The sequence below is a fragment of the Dermacentor albipictus genome, chromosome 4, assembly GCF_038994185.2.
Source record: "Dermacentor albipictus isolate Rhodes 1998 colony chromosome 4, USDA_Dalb.pri_finalv2, whole genome shotgun sequence".
Taxonomy (NCBI): domain Eukaryota; kingdom Metazoa; phylum Arthropoda; class Arachnida; order Ixodida; family Ixodidae; genus Dermacentor; species Dermacentor albipictus.
Genome location: NC_091824.1, coordinates 52878941 through 52904741, shown reverse-complemented (window position 1 = coordinate 52904741; position 25801 = coordinate 52878941). Strand labels below are relative to the sequence as shown.

At 45.5% G+C, this 25801-nt stretch overlaps 1 protein-coding gene across 25 annotated transcripts in view; it reads left to right on the top strand.

The window, feature by feature from the left end:
• Window positions 1–25801, top strand: part of LOC135909148 (uncharacterized) — a 758332-nt gene that overhangs the window by 346010 nt on the left and 386521 nt on the right. The window lies entirely within an intron of this gene.

The window sequence follows — 25801 nt, the reverse complement described above, 5'->3', positions numbered from 1 at the left end:
ATTTTCGAAAATGTGTTGCAAGGCTTGCTGGAAGTTACGAATCAGGGGTGACATTTCACCGCATTTTTGCAAGGACTGAGGCTTGTGTCTTTCAAGCATTAATAACAACATGAAACGTTTCGAGCGCCATTGTGAATAGCCTCAACCAAGCTATTTCCTTGCCTAGGAACGGACCGAGAAGCATAATAGCCAAGTTTCTGACACAAAAAGGAAGCTGAGAAAACCATTCAGCTAACTTAACACGCTTGTAAACTTGTCTGAACAGACTAATAAGAAATCAAGCTTGCTCTTTGAGGATGAGTAATGTATCTAATTCGGCTATGTGACCTCGTCTAACTGGATATATGTGAGACTAAACTGAGCGGTACGTTCGACGAGTACTTATGCTTAACCTGTCGGAAAGAATAAAATATCTATGACGTGATAAACAAATATTTATTAATAAAGGCCATTGTAAAATGTCACAGGAAAAATCGCGCACTTTTAGCCTTCTATAAGTTCTGAATTCACAGAAAGGACGAGAAAAACTGAAGGCGCGTAGGGCAAGCAAGACTCAAATAAAAAAAAAATGTTCCTTCGCTATGTCGGTGTTTTCAGCCGTTCCATATATTTTTGCGGTTTCCTTGTCGGTTATGATAATTCTAAGTGATTGGTAGGTCGAGTGTGTTTGAATGTTTTATGGTTTCTGTACATTTTTAGCCTGTTCAAAAGTCTTGACAGCGTAACAAGATTTTAATATTTATTAGCCTCTTTAGTCCAACGTCAAGTTATTCTGATTACATGTATATCAGAAGGTGTCGTGACGACGAAAAACATCACTACAGGTGAACCGAACATTCCAAACAAACTATTATTTGTAACAAGCGCACCACAAAGAGAGAAAAAAGTACATCGCGAGAGAGCCTTCAGATGCCCCCAGGCAGATGGCCCGGTAGCCAGAGAAAGTGAGGAGGCTCAGGGTAATTAATGTCAATGGTTGGGCTTATGATAGCGAGATGAATTCGCACAATTGGAAAGAGATTTCATATATTGGGAATGCAGAGGCACGGCGATCTTTATCGCAGTTTTTATTACTTTCCTCAGCCATCCCCTTCCGGAATGCAAGTGCCTAGCGAAGCCTTTGCAATTTCATGCGCGAGTACACGCGTGGATATTGCTCAGAATTCCTCGCCGTTGCCAATGTGCCCGCGGAAGCGCCAGTCATGCTTGTGTAGCCCAACCGATGAAACTCAGTATCAGCAACAGCTCGTCAAAAGCCGCGGATGGGCGGGGAGCGTATACGAAACGGGTACGCCAACTTTAGCGAAGTAAGTCAAAGGGAGATAATAGGAAAAAAAAGAAGGAACGACATGAATGCAGTATTTATATTGTTCCACACGGCATTATGTAACCTTACATTATGTAATACCTTACATTATGTAAGGTATTGTAGAAATATTCAAGTGCTGGCAAGAAGAATCATCTTTGTTGGATAAATAACCGTTGCAATTATTTGGATAGAAGCTTTGTGAAGTTCAAGCTGGGCGACACCTTTCTTTCGTGCTTTGCGATATTTGAGGAGGCCACTAGGGAAACATAAATTTGCCTGTTGTCCTTGGACGGGATGCTGTTCGTATTAATTAGTTTTTTTCCGCACAACAACCATGTATCCAGTAGGGACAGTAGACTGGTCAGGCGCGTTGCGAAAGTTTTTTTTGCTACATTTAATCGGTGATATATTCGTGCAACAACGTTGATACCAATGTCTGGATAACAACAGAAAATATCATTATTATCCACGCTTTCATATGATGATTCGGCGGCTGCTGTTGATGAAACTGCAGTACAACAATAATGTAACTCATATAATGTATAAAGGTAAAATGTACCTTCAACGTCACTTTGAATCCTTTACAAAATGCGTACGCATTCTGACACCGATGAATATAAGACTCAAAAGCACGCTGAGCTCCATGAATGTTCCTTTTTATCTGTCTTTCAAAAACGTCCGCGATTTCACAATCTGTTTTTCTTTGACGCAGCATGAAAATTTTATTCAGACATATTTAACTTAGTATTAATAATACAAGCTACGCTCCGCTGGTTAGTTCACGGTAAGGAAAACAGGCCCCACCATTACTGAAACTACGCAGACTCGTGAATCGTTTTGAATGGGGATAATAATGATACAATATGAACTGCCTACCGTGGCTCAATATCAGCTTACGTTATCTCAAGAACTACGCAGGCTCGTCATAATCCTGTCAAGAAACTGCTATGAAGGCGATACAATGGCCCTTCAATGAGTAGCTGTTCGGCGTTTACTCTAATCTTGATTAACGAGCGCCGACAGCACGAAAGGGACACTTACAAAGCATATCATTTCGTGGCACGCAGTATTTCATCGTTTTTACATAAAATGGAGTATGAATTTTGATGAAGGAAGCTGTGAACACAGGCACCAACACAGGACTGACGTCGGTTCGTCCGAAATAGGTTTACTTATAAACAGGAGATAGAGGTAATAAGCCAATGAGAATGACAAACACAACAGAACCAAATATGACACCGCAAAATCCTTCGTTCAGAACGTGCTGATTAAAACACTTTACAAACCAAGGGCCTCGTTATGGCTGGAGCCGCTCAATGTTATTTGTGACTTTACTGTATAGATTGAACTGAAACACATGCGTAAAATAATGAAAGAAAAAGTAAGCAGTAGGCGTAACACACCGCTAAAGGGCCAACTGCCAACTTCAAATGTTTTCTGTTCGTTTCTTACGCCGGATATGTTTAATCAGTTTATTCAGTTCCACTGAATAGGTCTACGTACTTTTTATACACAAAGAATAGTGGTTCCCCAGACATGTCGTCCGCTTCCCAAGGATGACGGCAGGCAGGTTGCTTGGCCACGCAGGCCAGTAACACAAATAGGAAAGCTTGAGCTGGAGCACACTCTGGCAAAGCGCCAGGTGAGCTGCGAGAGAGAAACTTTTCCCAGAGGCTGGCACGGCATTGAGGTAACACTTATTGACAGCTATTACACCTAAAGGGACCCAATTGAAAGTGAAAGCGAGCCACAGCTAATACAACAATCGTCGAAAGAAGGCAGAAATAGTGCTAGGATTCGCGCAGTGGTAGGTGGGAGACAGGTATATTACATGTGGTGGAAACATTTTAGTTTACAGGGCAACGAGCCTGTTATATTCTTGGTGCTATTGACAAAGCAACTGCCAGGTGGATCACGCACGTGTTTCTCGCATTTGTTGTACCATTGTTTTCTAACGTATCGCACACACCCTTCTCAAATTTCACCTGAAATCTATATATGTCAGACTCCAAATGCTACATATCCTCATCGATCTATATTGAAGGTGAGCCTCAGCAAATTTGTAAGTGCCAAAAGTAACTTTTCTACTGCCTTATCCATGAAGAAATTCTCCACTGCGATCTTTCTTTCCCCTTCCGCCAACTTCCACTGGGTTCAATATTGACTTTTGTTCAACCTTATACCGTAGGGTGCATTAGACTTTGAAGTCACACCTATTGTTGCAGGACGGCGATGTCTAAAAGAGCTCTCTGAATCACCGTCAGCAAGGGAAAAAATATTCCTGATGCCCTGCGTATGTGGTCATAAGACAATAAGTACTACGAGGTGCTCACCGATGTCCTCAATATATTTGTAAAAGAGAAGGAAAAGAAGGACGTGAAATTGTGCCGGTCGCTCAAGGTCTTCAACGAATGCTATATTGAGCGCAAAAGACGTGAGACAACTGGTTCGCGTCTACCTTCTGAGAAGTATGCACCTGTGCCACATGACCGGACGATGGCACACAAAGTCACGTAATGGCATAACGTTTCAAGCCTTGAAGTATGTCAAAATACCGAGTCCTTTCTTTTACCGACTTACGAAGGATGTTTAGATGCACGCGGAACTGGCCTATCTTATACAATACATTTCGAGCAACTGCGTAGTTATTGAATTTTCATTTTTTTTCCGAAATCGGGATATTGTGAGACTGTTGTATACACTTGCCCAAGCGAAAAGTGTGCTGGGAAATGCGATGAATTTTTAAACCTATTTCTCGGCATTGCTTTTGTTTACATTCCAATCCATTTTTATCGTCTAACGCTTAAGTATAAAGGGAATAATTGCTAGTGACAAGCCAGTTCTCACGCGATAACCACTCTTAAGAAAGCAGACGCGGCCAACCTTAATGCCGAACATATTAAATGTGAAGGCGGCGACTTCTAGAAAACTGTACTTACGACTCGCCATCTTTTGCAGTTTAAGTTTCGCACACAAAAAAAGACAGGTAAAATAAAACAAGGCAATTAATAAATGCACTGCCTCCTCCAGAAATAGAGCCTTACGATGCTAGTCTTTTTCGAACATACGAACAATTAATTTTGAGTCCTCCCACTAAGGACTCAGTGCTCGAACTCTCTACAGTCTAAAGCATGTCCCTTTTTGGTTTCCCCGCAGTCACTGAAAGTGTTTCATATTGGTGTTGTACGATGGAAAAAAATATAATGATTGGTATGCTCGACGACACTTGCGGGCACTCTCGAAAAAAGATGCAGCTGGATTGTACACGTCAAATTAAATTTTGGCTACGCTACCGACAGCGCCACATTGGTCAGCAGCATCGTGGAGTGAAAGTTTTTGCATTCTGCGTGATCCTTCCAGTGCCGTACTAGCCAAACAACAACGTCGGCGAGATTGCCATAGATGACCCGACAGACGGAGCCACTCGATTTACTTTTCGTGTTCCTTGAGCAGAAGTTTGCCACGAAGTGGCCTCATTTGTTTAGTGGACAGTGATGGAATAGTGCAGGAATGCCTATACAGCAGCAGCAGCAGCAGCATGGTAATCGTACCACCTGCGTTTATCTGTAACTTTTCTTTCTTTCTTTTTGCACACCTATTTGAGGCGAAACATAACTGAAACGAGCATAATCAAAAGATGCAGCAACACGTTGAACCTCGCCGTTTTCTAGCGGTTAAACAAAATAGAAGGAACACACATAGTAAATAAATCTCTCCATGTAAAGTTTGCGGTTTACCATTTTTCAATGTATGTTACAAAAGACGCACCCTTTACGAATTTCCTCAGGTTCCTACTATTTGTAGCAGAAATTTTCGTCTTTATTTTGTCCATACCGTCTAGGCCTACTTCTCTCGCGATTCTGTGCCCGGAGATGCATGGCGAAACCTTCGTGCGCCATTACACCGACGTGGTTACTTCCTTATTGTCCCATGGCTGGCAAACGGAATCCAACGATAAGAAAACAAAAACTGAGGAAGTTACCAAATTGCAGTTCACTACGGAACCCGCTTGCTTAAGCAATACATAGGAAAGAAGCGCGAAGTGCTTAGGAGGATAATTTCAGCTAGGTCCGACTTCTTCCCCTGGCTCCCTGCTTGAGGACGGCAGACCGAGCAGGGAAACTGGTATCGAACGAAAAATCGAAACGTTCGGGCCTAAGTGCAGTGAATATCGACCTACCGCACCCTCTCGAAGTCCATTATACTCATGTCGTACAAAAGTCCCAGAGCAGACGCACTTGCGTTCAAAACTGAACTGTGAATAAGGGACTCACGTGTGCCGCTGCTATTGCTTTTGTTGCGCTTGTGGCAATATTTATTCGAGCCAAGGCCCATTGGAAATTGCGTCGTGGGGCGGAATGTGAAACATTGAAGGCATTTGAATAAGAGGTGAAAAGCCCAGTTTTGACAATTAGGCCACCCTTACCCTACAGTATTTGACATGTGCCATGTGTCTCACGTAACTTATGTCGAAATGCAAAATTACGCCCCGCGACTAGTGACGTGAGACATTTTCGTGTTTCACAGGCTTTCTTTGAGGCTTTCGTTGAGCACGTACTGAGCGAGAAAAATCTGACTTGGAAGTTCAGTATGGTCTAGAATTTTTTCATTCACACTATTCTTCTGAATATAATATTTGAGAAGATGATAATTAACAATAACTAAATACGGAAGTTGGCAAAGTACGCGATGTAGTCCGACTTGCTCCAAAGACAAAAAACAATGCTACCTTGGCCCCTCTGGCTGCAGGGCACTTTAATTTTTTTAAAATTATGTCGAAAGCTACTTGGGACACATCATATAAGTTATATCTTCATCGAATATACAGTAACGTCTTCCACGAGAATGGCTATTTAGGGGTGGATTACCTTAGTTCTTAGTGGCAAGAAAATGGCGACTGGCTTGCTAGGCTTCGCATAAGAGTTTCAAGAAATGAAACGGGTGGGTCGGTTTCATGTTTGAATAGCGACATAGTTTTGCAAAATTGAAAATTCAAATTAGAGTAAAGAAACCATACGACCTTACTTTCTGTACGTTTAGTAAAAAATAAAGTTTTTGAGTATATTAAACATACTGGATTTCAGTTCTGCTAAGTCGTAAAAATTGTTTTATTCATTGTGCATTTACACTTCGAATCGAGCAGAGAGGCAAACTAACTGGCTTTAGAAGCAAGATATGCAGTTTCACATCGACCACTTTCCGCACCTGCCCATCTAGCATACGGGACAGAGATTCTGCGGTTTTAGCAGTGTGATCCTTGCCGCCGTTGACGATTGAAAATTTGAGAGAGTTGGCCCTATGCCATCTCTATGAATTAGAATGGAATGGCAGGAAGAAAATCGTGTCACATCTTTTTTTTTTATCCGTGTACGTACAATGGTCTTCGCAGTAAATTAATATATACCCTGAGAAGCCCAAATAGACAGAGCTTGACATTTCCTAAACTCTGTCGCCCACAATTCAGCAAATGTACAACAATAAGCAATATTTTTACTTGACCTATGGGACTGTCAATTCAATGTATCTGGAAATATTTTCATTATCCCTTCAATTACGGATCTGCTACAGGAAGAGCAAGGAAAGGGGTGTAAAACATGCCAATTACACGTCTTACACAAAACATGTTCATATGTCTGGTAACGCTTACAAGGACGCAAACGTTGTTGAAGAGCAAGCTACCTGGAAAATACTTCGCATGACATCGATTTCCACAGTGCGTGATTGATGCTTAATTTTATATATTCCTTCGATCATCTCCTTGTTCGTACATAGGTCAATAACCTTTTGCCATAAATGTAGGAAACAATGTACATAACTAATACATATTGTGTTCTGAATGACTGAATACAACTGAACTTCTGCATAAGCTAGAACGTACAGCGTGGTGGCTGTACCCACGCTGATGCTGCACCAGTCCCTTCGGCTCGACGAACGTCCATTGTCGCACCTTTGCACTCACCCGACTTTTCCCCCTCGCACTATTTGCTCACAACCGCGCAGGGAAAACCATTAAGGACCACTGCTGAAGGGAATGCTGTCGTTGGGGCTACTCTAGCTTGGTGGATATTAGGCTTTTGTTTTGGTGCAAGACTCTGGCGCTCGCATGCTGGTGAGTCCTATGCTGAACACAAACTCGAGTCTCTAGGCTTATGGATATCGATCGACTCCGTCTTTAGGAGTATTGAGTACTTTGAAAAGTAACCAAATTTGGTCGACCCCAACAACAACGACAACCCAAAAATTAGCTGTCCTCCAATGACTTCCGGTGTAACAAGGTTGTTAGGACTCCGTATTTACTGATTATCCTGCCCACATTTCTACCATATGTCAGGAACATAAAGAAAGATTGGCTGATCCCTCTTTCAGAGGAATTGGTCATAGCATGTAATTGAAACGTGTATTCTAAGAAGCAGTGCTCCCTTTGTTGCAATTTTACGAGTACAAATTCGTAAAACTGCGCACTCCTTTAATTACAGTTAAGAGCGACTCAATGACAACGACATAGAAGTATTAAATCCAACTATAGAGGCAAAGCTCCTTATAGCTCCCATGCATTGAAACTGTGTATAATTAAACGCTATGAAAACTGATTTTATAATGAGGTGGAAACGTTAAGGAATCACCGCGCTTAGCAAAGTTGTGTTCCTCACATCTAACGCGGGTGAAGTTGAGTTCTCGGCGCGAGTCAGAAGCAAACACAGACAATGTGAAATGCACGTATGACAAGACGCTCGACCGGTAGCGCCATCTAGTTAAGGCACCTGCAAACGCAACCTTTAAAGGGGCCCAGAACCACTTTTTTTCGAAGAGGAGAAAGACATTTGAAGTGAAAATAGGCTATTTCAGAAATACTTTGCCCCCAAAAATACTTGAATTAAACACGGGCCCAAGCAATCAAACACGGCCTCCACTGTGCTCCCGTTCCTGCCTCAATGCCTTGCACTGCGAAGGCTACGGCGCAGTTGGCCGGGCGTATAACGCTCCGCCTTCTAAATATCACCGTGGCGCGAAGTTCCAATTTCATTTTGGATGTTAATGTAGATGCCATGACTTCAAGCCTATGGTGCCTAGGTCGCGCTAAGCATAAGCCAAGCGCGCTTGTCCTCAGCGAGCAACAGTGCGCTTAGCCAGTGGGCTTGTGGCGGCACGCTGCGGCGGCCATGGTATCTACGCCATGCAGCCGACCGCAGCTTCATGTCAGCTACCGGCCAATAGCAGCCGTCAAAGGGAATGGTGAAATGAAGCTCCCGATGTCGAAACAATGCGCCCAGAAGAGTGTTAGCCAGGGCCTTCTGTTCAAAAAGGTGGGCATTTGAGAGAAACGTGACTTCGCAAACCGGTTGCGAGCTCCACTCACCGCGTACGACACCAAAAATTGGCTTAGGTGTTCACAGCAGCGTGTGCTACCAGCGGACTATGTTATTTCACCAAGCCCTAGAGGCCGTTCAGGGCCCCTTTAGGGCGTAGCAAATTTATGGCGAATTCGACAAATTGCGCCGGTGCGAATGGTGCCACCCTGGTGAGATCATGATTGGATGAAACGGCGCACGAGGGTGCCCCGGGGCAAACCAGTGCGATTTATCGAGGATTACATTATTAATAGCACATGGACCTCTCTGAAGAATACAGATAACAAACTTTACACGTTCATGCGCACGTGCTATGTGAAATTACTTATTTTTAAAATATAATTTGATTATTCCTAGTGTTATAACGATTAAGAGATAATTTTTGCTCGCCAAATTGAGGAATCGCAACATGACGATGCCTTTGAAGTAGCCGATTTTACGCACACGCATATCTTTAGACAGCGATCCCAAGCATGGGACGCCTGTGCTGCTGCACAGTGCCAGCTGCAACCCCCTCTCCCCCCCTCCCTTCCGGAGGGAGGTAAACGATGCATCATATGTAGGTAAAACTTGACGGTAAGTGTGTAGGAGGTGAAACTGCGTCGTTGGAGCTCCGACGCTCACGCGAGGTTATACACATGTTCTCCTTCGCGTAAGCTCCACGAGCACGCATGAAATGCCTTCGCCCGTAAAAGCCTACCGAGGTACATCGCATGACACTTCCAAGCACGACTATGTTTACCACCGTTGTATGTGTCCAGGCTTCCGGACTTGATTTCTATAGAGCAACTTAGCGAAAAACCAAATATTGTCATTACGACAAACATCACCATGAGCACATTTCCTTTGATAATGTAAATTATCTGTCCTTTTTTACTTTCCAAATTGATACATAGGTAAGCACACCACTTTGAAACATCGCCAACTCGGGGATTTGCGTGATGATCATTCCGTGAGATGCGCACATGGGACAAATCTTCGCTGGTGCCCGGCAGAGAACAGTACCGTATTAGTACCGTATTACGAATAATAAATGAAAACATAACGACACCTTGCAAATTTTGCTGACTATTTATTTGACTGAGTACGCCACAGCCATTGTAAGTGCAGCCCATGACAAATAGCTTATTCCTGTCACCGGTGCGCTAAGGCAGCTGGTAGCCAGCATCTTCCATTCACCGCGCGTTCATGAATTGCCGAAGTGTGATCCAAACGTGCTTGCCGAGGAAGGTATACAACGACAATTCGAGCATGGAAGCAACGCCCCGATTGTTTAACTTGTTACGTTACTTACAGGAAACAGAGATAATGACGTCTGACATAAAAAAAATTATAGGCCTTTCAATGCACGCACTGCCCTGTCCCACTCCGCAATCGCAGTCGATACGTACGCCGATCTTAGCAGTACATCGCTTTTTCACCCTCCCCGCAGGGGCGTCTGCATAAGCAGGCGTTTGGTGTGTTGCGACACCACGTGCCCGAGCACACGAGGGTTGGAACCTCCCGCGTGTAGCCGTGCGCGGCTTAGCCGTGTCCGGGGAAAAGGGGATCCTGGGGGTTGAGCCAATGCCGGGTGTTTGGACCTTTACGGCCCCTCGGCGGCGGCAACACACCCGTTTGGCCTCGGCTTCACGTAGACGGCACCCCCGGACTGACCCACCCGGGGGAAATCGGCAGTCGCGTCTTCCTATCTCATCCTCTCGAATCTTCGTCTTTATTTCTTACTTTTTGACCTTTCCTGTCTTCTCCTCTCTTCCATTTACTTCATTCTCCTCGGCGGCAAGGGTTAACCTTGTGTGGGATAGCCAACCTTGGTTATAACAGATTTGGTTATAGTAGTGTCGTACAGTTGGCGCATGCAGGCCGTCTTTTCACGTTTCTGCAGCGCCCCCTTGTTGGGCTGGGTGGGCGGCTGGCGGCGCTACCGAATTTTCACACATATCTATGGCGAGTTCTTTTCCAACACTTCCTGATCGCCCTCACAAACGAGGGCGCACCGAAAAAGTTTTCAAGTTTTTTGGCCGAAATAATGACAATTTTCCAAGATTTCATGTAGTACATTCAGAGAAAAAAGAAAAGGCAGCGACAATGATCTCACCTTTTCTTGTTCCAAAGACCCTTAGTGAAGCTTTTGGCCCAGGTTATAAAGTCTCTAAATTGGCAAGTGGTGACCTCCTCTTAGAACTGCGTGATAAGACACAGTACGAGAAACTCTCTAATCTAGTATCCTTTCGGAATCTTCCAGTGACGGTCACACCGCACCGCACAATGAACACCACCCGCGGAGTCGTTTCCGATGCCGATCTCGTGGAACTGAGTGAAGCTGAACTACTGGAGGGCTGGAGCGATCAGAATGTGACCAATGTCAAGAGAATAAAGATCAGGCGTGATGGCAAGGAGATCGAGACAAAGCACTTAATTCTTACTTTTGCATCAAGTATGCTACCTGAGACCATTGAGGCTGGCTACATAAAGTTCCGAGTCAGACCGTACATCCCCAATCCTCTCCGATGCTTTAAGTGTCAAAGATTTGGCCACAGTTCACAGAATTGCCTAGGCCGTCAGACTTGCGCGAAATGTAGTGCCCAAGAACACCCATCTGAAAATTGCGAGAATGCTCCACACTGCGTGAACTGTGATGGGGAACACGCCGCGTACTCGCGGTCCTGTCCATCATGGAAAAAAGAAAAAGAAATAGTTACAATCAAAGTTAAGGAAAATATATCGTTCAAAGAGGCACGCAGGCGGGTAGCATACCTGCCAAAGAAAAGCTTTGCCGAAGTGGCGCGTCAAGGGGCAGCGTCACAACGGCCTCCGGCGGCTGTCCGACCCACACGCAGTGAGTCGGCAGTTACGCCATCTGCCCCCACGGCGGTTGCAGCTAGCGCTGCTCCGCCAACTGAGCAGAAGGGACCATCGACCCCGAAGGTGGGTGCAGCCGAGGCTGCCCCAACCTCCCCGGCCCCTTCCAGCGCTGGCAGCAGCCGACACAGCCAAATCCCTCAGGGAGCCCCACCGACCTCCGGGGTGGTGGGCGCAGGGGTCTTGCCCTCCAAGGCGGGACTCCCTCTGAAAACTTCTCGCTCGCAGGAGCACGTGTCCGGAGCCTCACTAGAGGCAATGGACACAACACCTATCCTCAAGGCGCACCAAGCGCCTAAGGAGTGGCGAGGCTCCCTCGAACGCTCCAGAAAGAGCAAAATTCCCGCTACAGGGCCTCGAAAGGGCTCTGTAATTTAATCTCTGTAATTTTCATAATCACTACTTCTGTTTCTGTACACACAGCACTTATTGACCTCAAATATGGATACACAGATAATTCAGTGGAACGTGAGAAGTCTCCTTAGAAACCTTGTGGATGTTCAAGAACTAATCCACAAACACAATCCCAAAGTGCTGTGTTTACAAGAAACAAACTTAAAACGCAAACACACAAACTTTCTCCGACAGTATATAACTTTTCGCAAAGATCGCGATGGTGCTGTCGCATCATCGGGTGGTGTTGCCATCGTTATCCATAAGAGCATTGCATGTCAACTTTTACAGCTACAAACGCCTCTCGAAGCAGTGGCGGTTCGAGCTGTACTCCTAAACAAACTCATCACCATTAGCTCTCTTTACATACCCCCACATTACAAATTAACGAAGCATGAATTCCAATCCTTTTTTGACCAATTGCCATAACCTTACGTTGTTCTTGGCGATTTCAGTGCGCACAGCTCTCTGTGGGGCGACTCTCGTATAGATGCGCGAGGTCGTCTTGTTGAACAGTTCCATTTCTCTTCTGGTGTGTGCCTTCTGAATAAGAAGAAACCCACATATTACTGTCTTGCAACGAATACCTTTTCTTCAATTGATCTGAGCATAGTTTCTCCGTCCATACTGCCTCAACTAGAATGGGAAGTTACGAACGATCCTTACGGAAGCGACCACTTCCCCATACTATTAAGAACACTTAAAGAAGACGAATATCCACCACAGGCTCCTAGGTGGAAGACTGAGACAGCAGGCTGGGAGAAATTCCGAAACTTAACTAGTATATCATGGGATGACATGTCCTCGTTAGGAATTTCTCGTTAGGAATTCCTAACGGACATTCCTAGGACATTCCTCGTTAGGAATTGATGCTGCCGTTGAATATTTTACACCCTTCATAATAGATGCCGCAACTAAATGTATATCACAAGTAAATGGATTGGCATGCAAACGGCGTGTCCCGTGGTGGAACGACGATTGTAGGATCGCCCGTAAGAAACAAAACAAAGCGTGAGGGATGCTACGCGCCTCCCCCACTGCGGAGAATCTTATCAATTTTAAAAAAGTAAAATCCCAAGGCAGGCGAACCCGCCGACAAGCCAGAAGAGTGAGTTGGCAGAAGTTTTTATCTGGTATCAACTCCTATAAAGATGAGCCAAAGTTTGGAACAGGGTTAATAGGATAAAAAGGCGGCAAACATATTCACTTCCTTTGGTGAACACACAAGGTGAAACACTGAAAGATCAGGCAGATACACTTGGAGAACACTTTGAGAGCGTGTCGAGTTCAAACCACTATTCGCAATCATTTTTGAAATACAAACAAATAGAAGAATGTAAGCCAATAATACAAAAATCCAGACAGAATGAACCTTATAACCGGCCGTTCAGTATCCCAGAGTTGAGAGCTGCTTTGACCACATGGAAAAGCTCTGCACCGGGACCTGATAGAGGCATGTACGAAATGATCAGAAACTTACACAGTGTCACAAAACTTACACTGCTCACGCTTTTCAACGCTATTTGGGCTACGGGATACCTCCCATTCACACGGAAAGAAGCGATTGTGGTCCCTGTTCTTAAGCAGGGTAAAGACCCTTCCTTGGCGGCAAGCTACCATCCGATAGCTCTTACAAATTTTCTTCGTAAGCTTTTTGAAAAAAATGTTTAACCGCAGACTTGTACATTTCCTTGAACTCAACAATATCCTCGATCCCTTTCAGTGTGGCTTGAGAGAAGGGCGGTCCACAACCGATCACCTTGTGCGCATTGAGGGAAACATTCGCGACGCCTTTCTACATAAACAATATTTCCTATCCGTATTCCTCCATATGGAGAAGGCGTACGACACTACGTGGCGCTATGGAATCTTGAGAGACTTGTCGGGAATTGGCATCCGTGGCAACATGCTCGTCCTAATACAAAGCTATTTGTCCAACCGTACATTCCGCGTGAAAGTCGGCAATGTATTGTCGCGAACTTTTATACAGGAAACTGGTGTACCTCAAGGAGGTTTACTTAGCTGCACGCTCTTCATCGTGAAAATGAACACCCTTCGTGCTTCATTACCGCCAGCCATTTTTTATTCTGTTTACGTGGACGACATACAGATGGGTTTCAAATCCTGCAACCTTACTGTATGTGAGAGGCAAGTTCAACAGGGCTTGAACAAAGTGTCCAAATGGGCAGAAGAAAACGGATTTAAAGTTAACCCCAACAAAAGTTCTCGTGTGCTTTTCACAAGAAAGAGAGGGCTCATTGCAGAACCCAGTATAGAAATGTATGGCCAGCGAATTCCTGTGAACAAAGAACACAAGCTTTTAGGCATCATACTTGATTCGAAATTAACGTTTATTCCACACATAAAGTACCTCAAGGTTAAATGCTTAAAAACAATGAACTTACTTAAAGTGTTATCCCACACAACATGGGGCAGCGACAGGAAATGTTTAATGAATCTTTACAAGAGCCTCATTCGATCACGGTTGGACTACGGTGCCGGGATCTATCATTCTGCAGCCCCGAGCGCGCTAAAGATGCTAGATGCGGTCCACCATCTAGGAATCCGACTAGCCACTGGAGCTTTCAGAACAAGTCCCATTGAAAGTCTATATGCAGAATCAAATGAGTGGTCACTTCATCTGCAGAGAACATACATCAGCTAAACATATTTTCTGAAAGTCCACTCTAATCCTCAACATCCGTGTTTTAATACCATTAACGACATGACATATGCTACACTCTTTCATAATCGTCCCTCCATTAGACAGCCTTTCTCGCTGCATGTGAGGGAGCTTAGTAATAAAATGCATGTCCCTCTCCTCGAGCTCCGCCTAATGCATCCAGCCAAGCTGCTACCTCCTTGGGAGTGGCAGCTCATACAATGCGATATATCTTTCATGCAAGTTAGAAAACACGCTTCAGACATTGAAATCCGAATGCATTTCCGGAAACTCCAGCACAAACACTCCTGCACGGAGTTCTACACAGACGCATCGAAGTCACACGACGGGGTGTCCTATGCAGCCGTCGGTCCATCCTTCTCGGAATCCGACGTACTGCATCCGGAAACTAGTATCTTCACGGCTGAGGCCTACGCAATATTGTCGACCGTGAAGCATATAAAGAAATCAAAACTCAAAAAGTAAGTTATATATACGGACTCCCTAAGTGCTGTCAAGGCTTTGATATCGTTCTGTAAGCATAAAAATCCTGTTATAATTGAACTCTATTCCGTCTTATGTAAAGCATATGTATCTAACCAGCATGTGATTTTATGCTGGGTGCCAGGTCATAGGGCCATCGAAGGTAATGTTCTGGCGGACCAGATGGCCATGTCAGTGGCATGGCATTCTGCTAATCCCACCACTGCAATTTCTGTCACAGATCTGAAGCCCTTCTTGCGGAGGAAACTACGGAACCACTGGCAACGCCTATGGGACGCGCAAACAAATAATAAGCTCCACGTCATAAAGCCACAGTTAGGATTGTGGCCCTCTGCAACAAAATCACGCCGAACAGATGTCCTATTCTGTCGTCTCAGAATGGGACACACATTTGGCACGCATAACTATTTACTCACTGAAAATGATCCTCCAACCTGCGGTAGATGCGGGGAAAGGCTGACCGTCCTCCACGTCCTCCTGGAGTGTCGGGAAGCCGAATATGAAAGAAAGAAACATTTTCCCTTAGCATACCGGCAGCGCATCCCCCTTCATCCTGTTATGTTACTCGCCCGAGAACCTTTATTTGACACCAGCGCAGTCCTAAGTTTTCTGAAAGATGTTGTCTTGCATGTTTTTAGCCCTACATGTTCGTAGCGGGTGCTCTCTTCAGAGGATGCCGCTGCGATAGTTCTTTAGTATAGCACATGCCTCTAGGCCCTTGTGTTTCAAGGGCTCTGGCGAGGCAGCAGTGCTCCAAGTAATTTTACCATCCTATATATTTTTATTTTGCATCATCCATTTACGATGGATTTTAATGTTCATAGTATTCGTCATTAGTCATCATCATAATTTTATAGTACATGGATTTTACGCACTTTACAGCGACTATTTTTAGGCCACCTTACAGCCAAGTCACATCTTCCATAATACATCGTTAACACTACCACTTGTCATGGCGCTCTTTGGCCAAACATGGCCCTTGCGCCACCAAACACCACACATCATCATCAGCTTTTTCACCCTCGGCGCAGCTCCTGCGAAGTAGCCAGGGCAATGAAGGGCACGTTCATCTTATGCAATTTCCTTAACTTCGGCGCTTAATTTGAAGCTTCCTAAGGGAGCACAGATTCATATTAAGTGGAGGATGCCATCAGTCGCATGCCATTAAATAAAGAAAGGAAGAAACTTGAGAAGCATTGGTGAAATGTCTGTCGTGAGTTGAAAGCAGGTTAGTCGACGATTCGCGTTGGATGTGTGAATGAAAATATTGATAAATCATGGAAGTTTTACCATTAGATAGCCCCCGTCATTCCTCTCTAGAGCCACGGTACGCCCTTTGGTGAACGATGAATGATATTTTCGTGGGAAAACTTAGTGATTGAGAGATAGTACTACTTCTCTAACAAAGTCACAGGAACCCGCATACAAAACATTTTTGAGAAACATAACATCCTAAATATGGAAAGAGCCCTTATTTTGCGCTTTCTTTTGATACCGAAATGACTGTCAGCTTATAACTTCAATTCATGCTGTTCAGTGTCCTCACGGATGTCTGCAATAATAACTGAAGCATAATAATGCAAGTGCCATGGTGTGCACTGGAAAGCCCAACATGATGATTTTTCTAGCGTTCTCAATGGTGAATATCTGAGGCCCCTGTCGCAGTCTACCAATGCTGCTGAATGCTGTTTATTGCGGTCATTGCGCTTCCACTACGTCATCGTACCACGAGGTGGTATGTCGACCAATCATCTTAGCAAGAAGGTGGGACGCAGGGTTCCTTCTTTCGTGTCCTTTACTGTTTCGTGTCCTTTACTGTTTATTCCCAGTTGCTAAGCGGAGTGTGAATTTTGCGTCGGCAGAAAAGTTCGCGTGATTTTCCAACTTTCACACAGTTTCCGTTCGCACCGCATTTGCAAGCTCACCTACATACTAAGCTGCCGTTCTTGCTTCCCAGCTCACATTTGTGACGTCGTGGTTCACCTATTGGGTAATGTGGATCTTAAAAAATAACTATTAAGAACCAAAGAAAATGGGTGGCCAATAAAGAAATGTAGTTTATTATCGTACGTATACTACAATGCAAAATGACGTTAAAATTTTCACAGAAGCCTACTGCGATGCGCAAAACCGAGCCTCAGCTCAACACATGCTTGAACACATGTTTGAGCACATGCTTGAGCACATGCTTGATACCGGAGCACACGCAGCTCTTACAACCACCTAGTGGGCGCTATAGTGCTACTGCGTATGGGAAACTGAGTGGCTTACATCTTGTCGATGAATGACGTGTAAACACACCATTCTTTTCATACATTGCTACCATAATACCCTCAAGAAGGAGATGGCGGTGTGTTTTGTGCCTCGCACCTTTGGCTCGTTTCCTATGAGGGCGATCGCATGCGCTGCTTGCTGCTTGCAAGGACTGCACTCGTTTATCCCGACACGCCGCCTGAAGCAGTGAGGCCACTGTGTGCCTCGGTCCTCTAAAGTTATCCTCAAAGACGTCTCTTTGCTTCACTCCAAAGAGAACATTCTCGTATTGTCCCGGCGCCTAAAAATGAGGGGCCACTGTTACGCTGGGTTACCATGTTGGGCTGCTATTCTTTTGCTTGTAATATTCGCTAATAGGGTATTCGCTCCACGTGGCAGCCTGTTACCTCTTGTCTAAGCATGGGGAGACGTTGTCAGTACCGGAGTGGGGCCAACTAGTTTATTACGAGAGTCGTATATCGAGTATATGTACATGCCGGACAAATTGAGGTCGTATAAGTGTACGCTTATAAGTATACGTATATATACGTATACGCTGGGGTATAAGACGTCGTCTTAGTCGTTGTGATGCTTCTCACGCATCTCTTCTTCTTCTCCATATTGTCTCGTCAAGAAGATGGATTTCGTGGAGGAACTATGCGTGTCTTTTAACATCTTGGTTGTTGCTGATCCTTGAAAACCCCGCAGGGGCGTCTGCGCAAGCAGGCGTTTGGTGTGTTGCGACACCACGGACCCGAGCACACGGGGGTTGGCCCCTCCCGCGTGTAGCCGTGCGCGGCTTAGCCGTGTCTGGGGAAAAGGGGATCCTGGGGGTTGAGCCGAAGCTGGGTGTTTGGACCTTTAAGGCCCCCCGGCGGAGGCAACACACCCCTTTGGCCTCTGCTTCACATAGACGGCACCCCCGGACTGACCCACCCGGAGGAAATCGGCAGTCGCCTTTTCCTGTCTCTCCCTCCTTCAATATTCTTCTTTATCTCTCACTTTTTGAGCTTTCCTGTCTCCTTTTCTCTTCTGTTTACTTCCTTTCTCCTGGCGGCGAGGGTTAACCCTGTGTGGCTATCCAACCTTGGGTACACCATATTCGGTTATAGTGACGGCGTACGACTGGCGTCGTGCAGTCTTGTATGCAAGCTCTGCCGCGTCCCCTCGTTGGGCTCCGTGGTGGGTGGTCGGCGCTGTTGCCGAATGTATATATTTCTACATGGAAACTTCTTTCCCCTCCCTTGTTGATCGCCCTCAGAAACGAGGGCGCACCGAAGATGTCTTCAAGTTTTTTGGACGCCAAACCCAGAATTTTCCCCGCTTCCACGTTGTTCATTCTGAAAAGCCAAACAAAGTAGTTCGAAACATTTCACCATTCCTTGTTTCAAAGTCCCTGACTGATGTTTTTGGTCCAGGTTATAAGGTATCGAGGATGACAAGCGGCGATCTCCTCTTGGAGCTCCGCGATTTAAAACAATATGAGAAACTACCGCAACTAGTGTCATTTGGGGAGACTCCCATAACAGTAACCCCGCACCGTACAATGAACACCACCCGTGGTGTTGTGTCAGATGATGATTTGATTGACCTGACTGAGGCGGAGCTCCTGGAGGGCTTCAGCGAACAAAATGTGATCAACGTCAGAAGAATTAAGATGAGGCGGGACGGTAAAGAGATTCAGACTAAGCACCTTATAATTACTTTTGGATGAAGTATCTTGCCCGAGTAAATTGAGGCCGGGTACATCAAGCTCCGTGTTAGGCCGTACGTGCCAAACCCGCTCCGTTGTTTCAAATGCCAGCGCTTCGGCCACAGCTCACAGAGCTGCCGAGGCCGCCAGACTTGTGCTAAATGTAGTGCCCAAGAACACACCTCTGAAGCTTGTGAGAACGCTTTCCACTGTGTAAACTGTGACGGGGATCACGCCGCGTACTCGCGGTCGTGCCCCTCATGGAAGAAGGAAAAAGAAATTGTAACGATCAAAGTAAAAGAGAATATATCCTTCAAAGAGGCACGCAGGCGGGTTTCATACCTGCCCAAGAAAAGTTTTGCCGATGTGACGCGTCAGGGGGCAGCGACACAACGGCCACCGGCGGCTGTCCGACCCACAACCAGCGAGTCGGCAGTCACGCCATCTGCCCCCGCGGCGGTTGCAGCTAGCGCAGCTCTGTCAACCCACCAGACGGGGCCACCGACCCCGAAGGTGGGCGCAGCTGAGGCTGCCCCAACCTCCGCGGCCCCTTCCAGCGCTGGCAACAGCCAGCGCAGCCAAATCCCCCACGGAGCCCCATCGACCTCCGGGCTGGTGGGTGCAGGGGTCTTGCCCTCCAAGGCAGGGCCCTCGCTGGTAAATTCTCGCTCGCAAGAGCACGTGTCCGGCGCCTCACAAGAGGCAATGGACACTACACGTATCCTCAAGGCGCACCCAGCGCCTAAGGAGCGGCGAGGCTCCCTCGAACGCTCCAGAAAGAGTAGAACGCCCGTTACAGGGCCTCGAAAGAGCTCTGTAACTTAAGGCATCACCTCCGTTTCCGTACACACAGCACTTATTTACCTTCAAAATGGCGACACAAATTATTCAATGGAACGTCAGAGGTCTTTTTAGGAACCTTGATGACGTGCAAGAGCTTATACAAAAACACAATCCAAAAGTGCTGTGTCTACAGGAAACACATTTAAACCCACAACACACAAACTTTCTCCGACAGTATGTCAAGTTCCGCAAAGATCGCGATGATGCTGTCGTATCATCAGGCGGTGTTGCCATTTGTATCCATAAAAGTATTTCCTGTCAGCGTTTACAGCTACAAACCCCCCTTGAGGCAGTGGCGGTTCGAGCTGTTTTCCTAAACAAACTCATCACCATTAGCTCTCTTTACGTGCCCCCACACTACAAGTTAACGAAACACGAATTCCAATCCTTTATAGATCAATTGCCAGAACCTTATGTTCTTCTTGGCGATTTCAATGCGCACAGCTCCCTGTGGGGCGACTCTCGTACAGACGCGCGAGGACGTCTTGTTGAGCAGTTCCTTTTTTCTTCTGGTGCGTGCTTGCTGAATAAGAAGAAACCCACTTATTACTGTCTTGCAAACAATACATTTTCTTCAATTGATCTGAGCATAGTTTCCCCGTCTATACTGCCCGAACTGGAATGGGAAGTTACGGCCAATCCTTACGGGAGCGACCACTTCCCGATAATGATAAGAACATCTAATGAAAACGAATATCCTCCACAAGCTCCTAGGTGGAAGATAGACACAGCCGACTGGGAGAAATTTCGAACTCTCACTAACATCTCATGGGCTGAGCTCTCTTCGTTAGGAATTGATGCTGCAGTCGAGTTCTTTACAGCCTTCATAATAGATGTCGTATCAAAATGCATATCCGAAGTAAGTGGTTTGGCATGCAAACGACGTGTACCGTGGTGGAACAGCGAATGTAGGATCGCTCGTAAGAATCAGAACAAGGCGTGGGGGTGTTTGCGCGCCTCCCCCACTGCGGAGAATCTTATCAATTTTAAAAAAGTAAAATCCCAAGGCAGGCGAACCCGCCGACAAGCCAGAAGAGAAAGCTGGCACAAGTTTTTATCGAGCATTAACTCGTTTAGGGATGAGGCCAAAGCCTGGAACAGAGTTAATAGGATTAGAGGGCGGGAAACACATTCACTCCCCCTGGTAAACACACAGGGCGATACACTGCAAGACCAGGCAGACTCACTTGGGGAATATTTTGAGAGCGTGTCAAGTCAAACAAACTATACACAATCCTTTCTCAAATACAAACAAACAGAAGAACGTAAGCCATTAACAAGGAAAGGTCGAGAGAATGAGCCTTACAACCGTCCTTTTTGTATTGCCGAATTGAGAGCTGCCTTGAGCGCATGCAACAGCTCCGCACCAGGATCTGATAGAATCATGTATGAAATGCTCAAACACTTACACAATGACAGCCAGGTTACACTACTCACACTTTTCAACACCATTTGGGATGCAGGGTACCTTCCAGCTGCATGGAAGGAAGCCATTGTGATCCCTGTTTTGAAACAAGGCAAGGACCCTTCCTCAGTGGGAAGTTACCGCCCGATAGCCCTCACAAGTTGCATTTGTAAGGTGTTCGAAAAAATGATAAATCGGCGACTCATCTTTTTCCTTGAACAGAGCAAAATGCTTGATCCTTATCAGTGCGGCTTCCGAGAAGGACGCTCCACAACTGACCACCTTGTACGTGTAGAAGCAAATATCCGTGACGCATTTGTACACAAACAATTCTTCTTATCCATATTCCTCGATATGGAGAAGGCGTACGATACGACGTGGCGTTACGGAATCTTAAGGGACTTGTCAGAAATGGGCATCCACGGTAATATGCATAATATAATAGAAAGCTATCTGTCAAATCGTACCTTCCGAGTAAAAGTCGGCAATGCACTCTCACGCCCTTTTACGCAAGAAACGGGCGTACCCCAAGGAGGCGTTCTCAGCTGCACGCTCTTTATAGTGAAGATGAACACGCTTCGTGCTTCATTACCACCCGCCATCTTTTACCCTGTCTACGTGGACGACATTCAAATAGCTTTCAAATCTTGCAACCTCACAGTCTGCGAGAGACAGGTACAGCATGGCCTGAACAAAGTCTCAGTGTGGGCAGACAAGAATGGATTTAAGATCAATCCTAACAAAAGCTCTTGCGTTCTTTTTACAAGAAAGAGAGGCCTGGTTCCGGATCCTTCCTTAGAACTGTGCGGACAACGAATACCTATCAGCAAAGAGCACAAATTCCTAGGTATCATACTCGACTACAGACTCACTTTCGTCTCCCACATTAAACATCTTAGAGAAAAATGTCTGAAAACAATGAATATACTGAAACTTCTATCCCAGACAACGTGGGGTAGTGACAGAAAGTGTTTAATGAATCTATATAAAAGGCTTATTCGATCGCGACTAGACTATGGTGCTGTGATTTATCACTCTGCCGCCCCGAGCGCACTAAAGATGCTAGACCCAGTGCACCATCTAGGAATCCGACTGGCCACTGGCGCTTTCAGAACGAGTCCCATACAAAGTCTATATGTAGAATCAAATGAATGGTCTCTCCACCTACAGAGATCATACATCAGCTTTACATATTTCCTTAAAATACGCTCCAATCCTGAACATCCATGTTTTCATAACGTTACCGATATGACGTGCGCTACACTTTTCAGCAATCGTCCCTCCATAAGACAGCCTTTCTCGCTGCGTGTGAAGGAGCTTAGCGATGAAATGCATGTCCCACTCCTCGAGCATCCATTAATGCACCTAACCAAGCTCTTACCTCCTTGGGAGTGGCAGATGATACAGTGTGACATATCCTTTATAAAAGTTACAAAGCACGCTCCTGAGGCCGAAATCCGAATGGATTTCCTAGAGCTCCAGCACAAGCACTCCTGCGCAGAGTTTTACACAGATGCTTCGAAGTCAAATGCCGGGGTATCTTATGCAGCCGTCGGCCCATCGTTTTCGGAATCCGATGTACTGCATTCGGAAACAAGTATCTTTACGGTCGAGGCCTACGCATTACTCTCTGCTGTAAAGCACATAAGAAAATCGAAACTTCCAAAAGCAGCGATCTATACAGACTCTCTCAGCGTCGTGAAGGCCTTAATGTCACTCAGAAAACATAAAAATCCCGTATTTAATGAACTATATTCGGTCTTGTGCAAAGCGTACTCATCTAACCAGAATATCATAATATGCTGGGTCCCTGGCCATAGGGGAATCAAAGGTAACGTTCTGGCGGACGAGATGGCCACGTCAATCACATTGCAAGCTGTTAACCCTACCGCTGCAGTGCCTGTCACAGATCTGAGGCCTTTCTTGCGAAGGAGGCTGCGAGATCACTGGCAACACATGTGGGATGCGGAAACGGATAATAAGCTCCACCTGATAAAACCACAGTTAGGATTTTGGCCGTCTACTACAAAATCGCGCCGAACAGATGTCCTATTCTGTCGTCTCAGAATAGGATACACGTTTGGCACCCATTATTTCCTACTCACCGGAAGTGAGCCTCCAGCCTGTGGGAGATGCGGAGAGAGGCTGACCGTCCTCCATGTCCTCCTGGAGTGTCGGAAAGCCGAATTTGACAGAAAGAAACATTTTCCGTTAGCATACCGGCAGCATATTCCCCTTGATCCTGTAATGTTACTCGGCCCAGAACCGCTCTTCGACACTAACGCAGTCCTAAGTTATCTGAAAGATGTTGTGTTGCATGTTATTAGCCCCACATGTTCGTAGCGTGTCCTCTTTTCAGAGGATGGCGCTGTGATAGTTCTTTCGTGTAGCACGTGCCTCTAGGCCCTTGTGTTTCAAGGGCTCTGGCGAGGCAACAGTGCTGCAGACATTTTTTACCATTATGCTAGGAGAATGCCAGCAAACTTTAGAGCAGGAAAAAATCGAGAGGCAGAACAAAGACAAAGAGACAGGAAGGTGGCTGGACTAACAACTGAACTTTATTCATGAAAACAACGTCCCCCAAGTCCGTACTGAACATGCGCAGGCACAACAAAACAAAAACACGGTCAACACCTTATCTATACACGTCTACAGTTATCAAGAAATAAAAGCTTTTATTTCTTGATAACTGTAGACGTGTATAGATAAGGTGTTGACCGTGTTTTTGTTTTGTTGTGCCTGCGCATGTTCAGTACGGACTTGGGGGACGTTGTTTTCATGAATAAAGTTCAGTTGTTAGTCCAGCCACCTTCCTGTCTCTTTGTCTTTGTTCTGCCTCTCGATTTTTTCCTGCTCTAAAGTTTGCTGGCATTCTCCTAGCGTAACCATGTACCAACTAGCCCAACAAGCCACTCTCATGAACTCATTTTTTACCATCTCATATATTTTCTATTCTGCATCATTCTTTTACGATGGATTTTAATGTTCATAGTATTCGTCATCTGTCATCGCCATAATTTTATAGCAAGTAGATTTTCCGCACTCTACAGCGACTATTTTTAGGCCACTTTACAGCCAAGTTACATCTTCCACAATACATCGTCAACATCACCACTTGTCATGGCGCTCTTTGGCCAAGCCTGGCCCTTGCGCCACAAAACACCACATATCATCATCATCTGATCCTTGAAAAGAAACATGATGGCCTATTTTAGGTAATCGATGCTAGCAATTTCTGTAATCAGCTTTCCCAGCTTTCTTTCTTTGAACATCTTGAGGGAGAAGCGCAAAAAGACGATGACAGAAGGCAGGAACACACAGGACAGCGCTGATAGCGCTGTCCTGTGTGTTCTTGCTTTCTGTCATCGGCTTTTTGCGCTGCCCCCTCAAGATGTTCAACCAGTACCAACTCGCCCAAATGTCGATCCTTCTACAGTATATTTCTTTCTTTATTTTTGATCTAGTCTTCATCGCTGATTTTATCATTCTATGCGGAGTCATTTCAGAGTAGCTTAGGCAAAAATCTTCAGCTTTGCTTCATCCTTATGACTCTCTGCATGCTTTTGAAGTCCTGCGTATAGTCCTGTTAGCCTAGTGCAAGCGCACACGTAGACACTCTCTCCGAATCCAAAGCCAGATAGACTATTTAGAAAAGAGGAGTGTGCGAGGGACAGGAGAGGGTGAAGTTGGGAGTCAAACCATAAGCATAGATCAATACACAAAAGACGCTGACCCATCTCATTGTTACCGTTGATTTCCCAAGACGGCGCATTGACCATAGGCAAGATTCAATTTGCGTCACCGGCAAAGCGCCGTCGTAATCGCAGCCAACCCCTTGTATGGTCGGCCGCCTGTGACGGGACTCGGCACATTCCGCATTCAAAGCAGCCTCCATCGCTTCGCGGTTGTCCGTTATCATTTCGCATAGTTCAATTAAACGAAAAAGCGTTCCGCAAGCAAAGTTTCGACAGAGCCTGTTTCTTCACGAGCCTTCGCTTCAGGAACAGAAAACCATGCATCACGTTCCGTAAGAGGTGTGCCGAGTAGCATGTAGTAGCTGTGGTGACAGCTTGAATAAACGCTTCGATGTGTGTTGTTGTAACCTTGCTGATGTTTTAAGTACGGCGAGCTTGAGAATGAACAAATCATAGATTCCCATTCAGTCGAAGCAGGCTTTCTTCGCCTGTGTCTGGAATGCTTTTCGAAGCTACCTTATGAATAGACAAGCGGTCCGTCTTTGCAATAACAAGTCAGAATTTTCATCAATAACACTGGGAGTTCCCCAGGCATCAGTGTTGGGACCCATTTTATTTTCACTATATATGAATGACCACCCATTAATATTACATAACTTCACTCCTGTCATTTATGCTGAAGTCACCGCTCTAATTTGCCCAAATGAGTGCATAGCTGAAGCTTTTCGTTCAGCTAACGAAAAAATTATGTTAATCTGTAATTGGTTTCACTCCAATATACTGCTCTTAACCTTCAAAAGACAAAATATATGGTGAATAATTCTTCATAGATA